Raw genomic sequence first — 9,765 nt, 5'->3', positions numbered from 1 at the left:
GTTGAACGCGAGGTTACTATTGTCCATGAGGCTTAATTTTTACAGCAAGAGATTTCTCACAGACGAACATGTTGAATAGCAAAAAAAGAAGTTTCAGGTGGACAAATGGGCTTCTAAACGTGCTCGACTTATATTTACAATAAGTTGTAGACATCCTGAAATAATTTTTTTGCACATGATGTTGATTTTATGGATCAGACCGATCCATTTGTTTGTGACTGCAAAAAAGAGTGGTTGGGTTAGATGTTACTGTCATGTTCAATCTAGGTTTTGTCTAAAAATTTGGTGAACAACTAATCCTTGGGATTTTTGTACCATTTGTATGCTTGACTTGCATGTTGTTGCCCTCGTACTCCCCTCGACCTGCCACTACACTACCGCATCTTTCATGGCTGCTGTTCGTTCCCGTCCGAGGCCTTGCCGTCGTTCTCCGCCTTGGTTAGCTTGCTGTGCTCGCCGCCGTCTGGTGTTGTCAACATGGTCAACAACTAAGAGGAATCAGGAGATGACTGTACGTGGAGAGGCTGACAGTAGGGACCTACCAGGGTCATTGCATTTCGCAAGTAGGTGCCTCGTTATTACAAGCCAAAACAATACTTCCTCCTAATTGTTTGACAACTAGGTTCCACGCCATTGTCAATGTAGTCAATAAACGAGAAAATTACACAACGAGCGGATAACACCAGGGACCCAGCAGCTTGCCCAGTTGTTTTTCAGTTTCAGAGACAGATCTCAACTGCGCACTGTGCGGGGGCTGTGGCCCGTCTAGCCCACGCTTACGCTCTTATTAAGCACATGACGAGCCCAGTTGATATTTTTTTCTTTCTGAAATTGGCTAGCCCAGTTCTTTTTTTTGGAGAATACCAAAACCGAGGCCTACTTGCTTTTCTCAGCCCTGCTGGGCTGCAAATCTTTCAAGACGAGGAGGGATAAGAAATGGGCTTCCCCATAAAATGGGCTATAAGTTGTAAGAAATGGGCTGTAAATTTTTAAACCAAAGCCAACCGGCAATTGAATTAAAATATCATTTTTTTTCAGGATTTCTCTACTCTCTACTCTTATAAAAACCAAAGCCAACTGGCAATTACACTAAAATATCATCTTTTCACCCACAAGATAAACTACTCATACAAATGCATCTTCATGTTCCGTGCAACAAATGGGCATCTTGCTAGTTAAGATTCTAAATTTCATTCTTTTTTTGCGGAGAATTGTTTTTTGAATTTTATTTTGATATAATTTTTTGAAAACTGTTTCTAACGTGACTCGAAATTTTGTGATTAAAGGAGTTCGGACCCCACCGAAATATGCAAAATTTTGTTGAATTTTTTAGCAGTGCCCAGAATATATGGTCTGTAATGCTAATAAAAAGAATATGAGCTTCAAATATCCTTAAGAATTAGCAAATGGGCTGTAAATTATTGAAAATAATGGCTAATGGTCTGTATGCTGTTTTCCACAGATTTGGAGGCTGACTTCTGGGCCTACTAGGTTGACGATGATGTTGTCCTAATTTTTTTTTTGACGCGTACGCAATGCTTTGTCAACTTAGTCAACACATAGCAGTGACTGTTGGATGTCCATCCAACGGCCGTCGTGCTTCTTCAATCTCTGATCTTCCTGCTCCAGCCGCCCAAAGCAGCGCCGGTCGTGCCGCCTGCTCCTACCTCTCGTGGCCGGCTGTGCTGCCGCGGAGGCCTCACCGCCCCCATACTACTCCCACCGCTAGCCAGGTCATCCCTACACTCCACTCACCCACACCCCCTGTTATTCTGCGGCGACAGCAGTGTAGCCGAACCAATGAACCCTCATACTCCTCTCCGCGTGGGCATCCACTGCCGCGTCTTCCCCAGCTCGGCGTCGTCCCCTTCCTAGGCCTCGCCGTCGTCCACCGCCGTGGTGCTCTCGGCGCGGCGTGGTCAATGTGGTCAACGACCGAATTCCATCGGAAGAATACTGTACATGGAGAGGCTGACAGCTGGGTCCACGGCAGCCGCAAGGAAGTGCCTCCTTATTACGCGAAAAATAATTATTCCTGCACCTGACAGCAGGGACCCACCGGACGGACCACCAGTATTTCGCGAAAAAAATGTTTGCCCCTGACTGCTGGGACCCACCCGATGGGCCACCATATTTCGCGAAAAAACGTTCCCCTTGCTGTCAGCTCGGACCCACCGGAAGTGCCTCCTTATTATGCACAAAAAAATGAATACCCACCTAGCTAGCTGGGACCCACCTTGGTGGGAGGCTGACTTGTGGGCCTACTAAGTTGAAGGGGACGGAGGGCTTTGTCAACTTAGTCAATATGCATGATTCTAGCTCCAGTGACCGTACGATGTCCATCCAATGGCCGTAGTGCTTCTTCAACCTCTGGTCTTCTTGCTCCAGCCGCCCAAACCAGCGCCGGTCGTGCCTCATGCTCCAGCCTCCCGTGGCCGGCTGCGATGCGGCGGAGGCCTCACCACCCCATACTACTAACATCGTTGGCCAGGCCATCCCTCTACTCACCCAGACCCCCTGTTATTCTGCAGCGACGGCAGCCTCACACCACAGCGAACCAGTGAACCCTCGTACTCTTCTACGCGTGGGCATCCACTGCCACGTCTTCCCCGGCTCCGCGTTGTCCCCTTCCTAGGCCTCGCCATCGTCCACCACCCTGGTGCTCTCGCGCGGCGTGGTCAACATGGTCAAGGAACGGCTTCCATCGGACGTGGACTGTACGTGGACAGGCTGATAGCTAGGTCCACGGCCGCAGCAAGGAAGTGCCTCCTTATTACGCGCAAAATAATTATTCCTCCACCTGACAGCGAGGACCCACCGGACAGGCCACCATATTTAGCGAAAAAACGTTTCCCCCCTGACTGCTGGGACCCACCAGCTACACCTTCGCACGCAAGGAAGTGCGTCCGGGCAAAAAAAGATGATTCGCCCCCTGACTGCTGGGACCCACCAGCTACATCTTCGCACGCAAGGAAGTGCGTCCGGGCAAAAAAAACGATTTGCCCCCTGACTGCTGGGACCCACCAGCTACATCTTCACACGCAAAGGAAGTGCGTCTGGGCAAAAAAACAATTCGCCCCTCTAACTGTTGGGACCCACCAGCTACATGTTTGCACGCAAGGAACTGCCTGACAGTCGGGACCCACCTGGTCGAAGCGTATGTAGCGTTGTCATTCTGGTCGCTAACATGTACATACATACTGGTCGTTGTAGAGGCGCGCACGTGTCATAGTAGAGGCACGCACGTAGCATGTACACGTACGTACAGCGGCCAGGGTGCAAGAAAGAAAATACGGCCACGTATGTGTACATACGGACGGGGTCATGAACGCCTAGTCGCGCATACGTACGGCGAGGGGTCATGTTCATGGGGAGGCAATGGAATGCGCCGTGTTCATGGGGAGGCAACGGAATGCGTCGTGTTCATGGGGAGGCAACGGAATGCGTCGTGTTCATCGGGAGGCAACGGAATGCGTCGTGTTCATCGGGAGGCAACGGAACGCGTGGGAGCCAACCGGCTTGGACGGAACAGGCATTGGAAACGAGGCCTGGCGTACCGCAGAATGGAGGAAACGGACCTCCTATGGTCGAAACGGGGGTCCTGTTGATCGGGAGGGGTGTGGCGTACCGCAAAACGGACGAAACGGACCTCCTACGGTCGAAACGGGGGTCCTGTTGATCGGGAGGGGTGTGGCGTACCGCAAAACGGATGAAACGGACTTGTGTTGGAGCGCTACAGTTGAAACGGGGGGGAGGGTGTGGCGTACCGCAAAACGGGACTCCACGGGATACTGTTCATCTCCACCGTCGACCTCCTCCAGCCTCCACGGGCTACCATCGACCTCCTCCAGCCTCCACCGCGCGCTACTCCACCGGCTACTGTTCAACCACCCCTCCACGGGCACCCCTCCATCGTCTACTGTTCATCCAGCCCTCCACACCACGGGGTCCTGTTCAACCACCCCTCCACGGCCACCCCTCCACCGTCTACTGTTCATCCAGCGCTCCACACCACGGGTTCCTGTTCATCCAGAGGCAACGCCACCGCTCACTGTTCATCCAACCCCCCCCCCCCCCCCGCAACGCTCACTGTTCATCCCAGAGGCAGCATCGATCGGCTTCAGTTAGCAGCAGTAGCGAAGGAATCGCTCCATCGGGTTCAGTTAACAGCCATCGATCGATCGCTCGGGTTCAGTAACGCATAGCCTGCAGTGCAATCGCTCGGGTTCAGTTAGAGCCCAACGCCTCGCACACACGCGTGTACGTACGAGAGAGAAACGCGCATCGCTCCGCCCCCGACCTCCCACCGTAACCGGCAACTCCCCGAAATTTTCCTCCCCCTCGCTTCTACCACAGTTTTTTCCGTCATGGACGGCCCAAAGAATGTCATGCAGCTGCGTCTCCGGCCCGCCCAGGACGAAAAGCCCATTTTCTGTCATGATTTTTTGTCATAGAAGTAGGAGCCCACCACATCTATGATGATACCGGGTTTTGTCACAATTATCGTCATAGAAGTGTCATATGTATGACAGAAAAAAAAATTCACTTGGCCCAAAATGTCATGGATGTGTCTTTTTTTTGTAGTGAAGGTGGGCATCCCGTGGCTCCAACCATCACGCCGTGACGCGCAGGCCCCTTAACATTACAACATATAACCATCTCATACATAAAATGATTATCATGACTAAGGCTATACCACATCATATGCAAACCTGCAAAACCAAGTTAAACGACCTCTAATCGATTTGGAAATTTTTAATTACGTGTCTGCTAGGGTTTTCGGATAACACTAACTACCAATGTGCATAATCAAGGCGATGATTCTTGTTGCTTGATTAACTTTTGGGGTGTGTGAAACAAGAGACTTAATGAAAAATCTCATCCCCTACACTAAACTTCATGAAACACACGTGAACCCCTAGAAGACCATTTATTTTCATCGCCCTCTTGCGTACGTGACGGTTCACTATTCTTGACTATGCTAAAGCGTAAGGAACTGTTAGCAGATCATCTACAGCCAGAGCCGATCGACTGTCAGAACATTGTAGAAAGCTACATTGTGCCATCAACGAACTGAACTAAAGCAACACTCGAGGGAAGCGTAGCAAGAACATCAAACCCTAACATCCACATGTGATCTAGATTTAAACCTATATCTACTCATAGAACCGCTCATGAAGCCATTGTTGCGAAAGGTAGTAGAAAACAAAAAAATTGCCCTACGATCACCCAGGAACAGTATGAAGATCCATATATATATAGGGCTTGGATCAATGATCGTTACCGACTCCGGAGTTGCAGCAAAAGTAGACGAGTCGATGTAGATCATACTTGGAGTCCCTCAAACTGTTGATGGTGATCCCGCAAACCGCCCTCGAACGTTCCCTCTAATGGAAGACCAAAAGCATGGCCTCTCTACTTGGTTGCAAGCATATGGTCTTCAGATCCGGCGATGCTTTGCCGTCCAGAGCTAATCATCGCAGGAGAATTAGAGGGGGAGATTAGAACCACATTGGGCTTCTAATTATGAGGATTAGATGAACTAGAGGAGGCTGCAAAACTTGTGTGTAGAAAAGGGCTTAATACCTCAAGTATATATAGGTTGGAGGGGAGAGGAGGGGCGCCACACAAGGGGGGAAAGGGCTCCCCCTTGCGTCATCCTAGAGGGAAGGACGAGTCCTCCCCCAACCGCAATTCGTCTCCCCTATAGGAAAGGGGGCGCCTCCCTTCTTGGGCCATGGTAGCCCAATTCTCACTCCACCACTTGGCCTTATTAGGCCCATTTGATATTTAAATTAATATAAATCCTTCTAATAATGACTAGACCTTTTTTATATAATTTGACGTCACCGAAAACATTTTCCATCTATATATTAATTATCGGGAATACCAGGTATTGCCTCATAAACACGGAACCCTTCCAATGACCCCTAAACGCTTCTGGCTCCTCTCAGAACTATTCTAAATATTGATGGAACAATTCCACCAATAAATCCTTGATCCTCTCGTCCTACTAACACTCAGTAGATCGTGATTACCTTAAGCTTGTCGCCTGATGTCTACTACACAACTTATTCTTGTACACTCGTGTTGGGCCTCCAAGCGCGAAGTTTTTTAGGACAGCAGCAAATTTCCCTAAAGTGGATGACCTAAGGTTTATCAATCTATGGGAGGCGTAGGATGAAGATGGTCTCTCTCAAACAACCCTGCAATCAAATAGAAGAAATCACAAGTGTCCCTAACACACCAAATACAATGGTAAACTGTATAGATGCACTAGTTCGGCGAAGAGATGGTGATACAAGTATAGTATGGATAGTAGATATAGGTTTTTGTAATCTGGAAATATACAAATAGCAACGTAGCAAGTGATAAAACGGAGTACAAATGAAATTTCAATGCTTGGAAAGAAGGCCTAGGGTTCATACATTCACTAGTGCAATCTCTCAACAATGTTAACATAATGGAATCATATAACCATCCCTCAACATACGACAAAGAATCACTCCAAAGTTCTTATCAATAGCGGAGAACATAAGAAGAAATTGTTGTACGTAGTAAACCACCTCAAAGTTATCCTTTTTGATCTATCTATTGAGCTATTCCTATAAGTGTCACAAACAACCCTAGAGTTGATACTAAAATAACACCATATGATACGCATCAATCAACTCTAATGTCACCTAGATAGTACAATGTCACCACAAGTATCCGTGAGTCAATTATACGATATGCATCAAACAACTTCTGATTCATAATATTCAATCCAACATAAAGAACTTCAAAGAGTACCCCCAAAGTTTCTATCGGAGAAAGTAGGATGAAAACGTGCATCTACCAGAGAATACGCAAGTTGATTGCAAAAACATATATATCAAGTGAATCAATAGAACACCCCATTGTCACCACGGGTATCCACATGCAAGACATACATCAAGTGTTCTCAGATCCAAAATATTCAATCCGATAATAGTAAAACCTCAAAGGGAAAGACTCGAGTCATCACAACAAGATAGAGAGGGGGAAACACCATATGATCTGACTATATTAACAAAGCCCATGGTTACATCAAGATCATGTCGGATCAAGAACATGAGAGATAGAGAGATCATACACATAGCTACTAGTACATACCCTCAATCTCGGGGGTGAACTACTCACACATAACCATGAGAACGGAGGAAAAGTTGGTGGTGATGGTGATTGAGGAGATGTCCCCGGCGGTGTTCCGGTGCCACCGGAGGAGAGGAGAAGGGGGGCCTCCTTCTTCTTCCTTGGCCCTCTGAGGGGGAGAGGAGCTCTCCCCTAGAATGGATCTCTCTGTTGTCTTCTATTTTTCGCTGTTGTTTCCTGGCTGAAAACTGTTTCTTATATTCCCAGAGATCTGTAAGTTCGATTGGGCTGAAATTGCGAGGGGATTTTTATCCGGAAATTATATTTCTTGTGGTGAAATAAGGGCTCCAACTGACTTACGAGGTGCCCACAAGACATCATGGCGCGGCCAGGGGGTAGGTCGTGCCGTGTTGCCTTGTGGGGCCCACGAACACCATCTTGCGTTGATTCTTCTTACCAAAAATAATATATATTCTATAAAAAATCTCCGTAAATTTTATCCCATTTGGACTTTGTTTGATATGGTATTTCTACGAAACAAAAAACATGCAAAAAAAAGGAACTGGCAGTGGGCACTAGATTAATAAGTTAGTCCATAAAAGTAATATAAAGGTGCACCAAAACCATACAAAATTATTGTAAACATGGCATGAATATTTCATAAATTATAGATATGTTGGAGACGTATGAGCATCCCCAAGCTTAATTCTTACTCATCCTTGAGTAGGAAATGATAAAAGAAATAATTTATGATGTGTGAATGCTAGCATAGTGCATAAGTTTGATCAATCATAATTTGAATCACTTTCCCTACCATCATGACAGTAACTCTTTCTTATAAACTCATCATGATAAAGTAGCAATCAATTCACATGTTATGGTTCAAGCGATGCATTCTCTTGAAACTTAACAACCTATAAACTTAGTCACCAAACAGTTTCAATGCATCTTATTTTCAACAAAGTCTAGTAAGAGCTCCACATACTCAATTATCATATAGTCTTCTATGATTGCTAATATTCAAAGCATATTTTTAGAACAAATAGCATCCATCAAACACAGAGAAAGATAGGGGCTTGATGTTTCGACTCCCAACTTACTTATCATAGAGATAATTGTCAACAATAATAATTAATTATCAAATATATTTGAATGGCTATATGTGCCTAGATCTTTCTCCACCTCATGATGCTTTCCAATTAGAGAATATGTTGGAATAAGAAATTGACTCAAGAAAATAAAATTAACAGAAAAAGTAAAAGATGAGCTCTTCGCAGAGGGAAGCATGGATTTGTAGAGGTGGTAGAGCTCATTGCTTAAAATAGAGATGAATACATTTTAAGTGGTGTGCCTTTCCTGTCAATGTGACGACTAAGGTATTCAATATCTTCCATGTTTAACACATTATTGGCACTTCCCATGCGGAAATGAAAAATGTATTCCCCCTCAACCATAAAATCACAAGCCATGGCCAGCCGAATTCACGCGTGCCCTCCAAACTTTCAACTGTCGAGGGGGGAGTTTATTTTATTATTATTATTATTATTTTGATTGACGGGATTGGTCATCCCTTATACCAGCATCTCTCGTGCAAGGACAAGTGAATAAACACCCATCATGAGAATAACCCGCTTAGCTTGGAAGATACTGATACGTATCCAACGTATCTATAATTTTTTATTGTTCCATGCTATTATATTACCCCTTTTGGATGTTTATGGGCTTTATTTTACACATTTATATCATTTTTGGGACTAACCTACTAACCGGAGGCCCAGCACGTATTGCTGTTTTTTTGCCTATTTCAGTATTTCGACGAAAAGGAATATCAAACGGAGTCCAAACGAAATGAAACCTTCGGGAGCGTGATTTTTGGAACGAACGTGATCCAGAGGACTTGGAGTGCAAGCCAAGAAGCAATCGAGGCTCCCACGAGATAGGAAGGCCCCCCCCTATAGGGCGTGCCCCCTGTCTCATGGGCCCCTCGGGCATCCACCAACGTACTTCTTCCTCCTATATATACCTACGTACCCCAAAAACATCCAGGAGCAAGAAGAAACACAATTTCCACCATCGTAACCTTCTGTATCCGCGACATCCCATCTTGGAGCCTTCGTCGGCGCTATGCCGGAGGGGGAATCGACCATGGAAGGCTTCTACATCAACATCCTTGCCCCTCCGATGAGTTGTGAGTAGTTTACCACAGACCTACGGGTCCATAGTTATTAGCTAGATGGCTTCTTCTCTCTTTTTGGATCTCAATATAATGTTCTCCCCCTCTCTTGTGGAGATCTATTCGATGTAAACTCTTTTTGCAGTGTGTTTGTCGAGATCCGATGAATTGTGGGTTTATGATCAAGTTTATCTATGAATAATATTTGAATCTTCTCTGAATTCTTTTATGTATGATTGAGTTATCTTTGCAAGTCTCTTCGAATTATCATTTTGGTTTGGCCTACTAGATTGATCTTTCTTGCCATGGGAGAAGTGCTTAGCTTTGGGTTCAATCTTGCGGTGTCCTTACCCAGTGACAGAAAGGGTTGCCAGGCACGTATTGTATTGTTGCCATCGAGGATAATAAGATGGGGTTTATATCATATTGTTTGAGTTTATCCCTCTACATCATGTCATCTTGCTTAATGCGTTACTCTG

This window comes from Triticum aestivum, chromosome 3B, assembly GCF_018294505.1.
Source record: "Triticum aestivum cultivar Chinese Spring chromosome 3B, IWGSC CS RefSeq v2.1, whole genome shotgun sequence".
Classification (NCBI taxonomy): Eukaryota; Viridiplantae; Streptophyta; class Magnoliopsida; order Poales; family Poaceae; genus Triticum; species Triticum aestivum.
Note: the sequence above shows the minus strand (reverse complement) of the source record.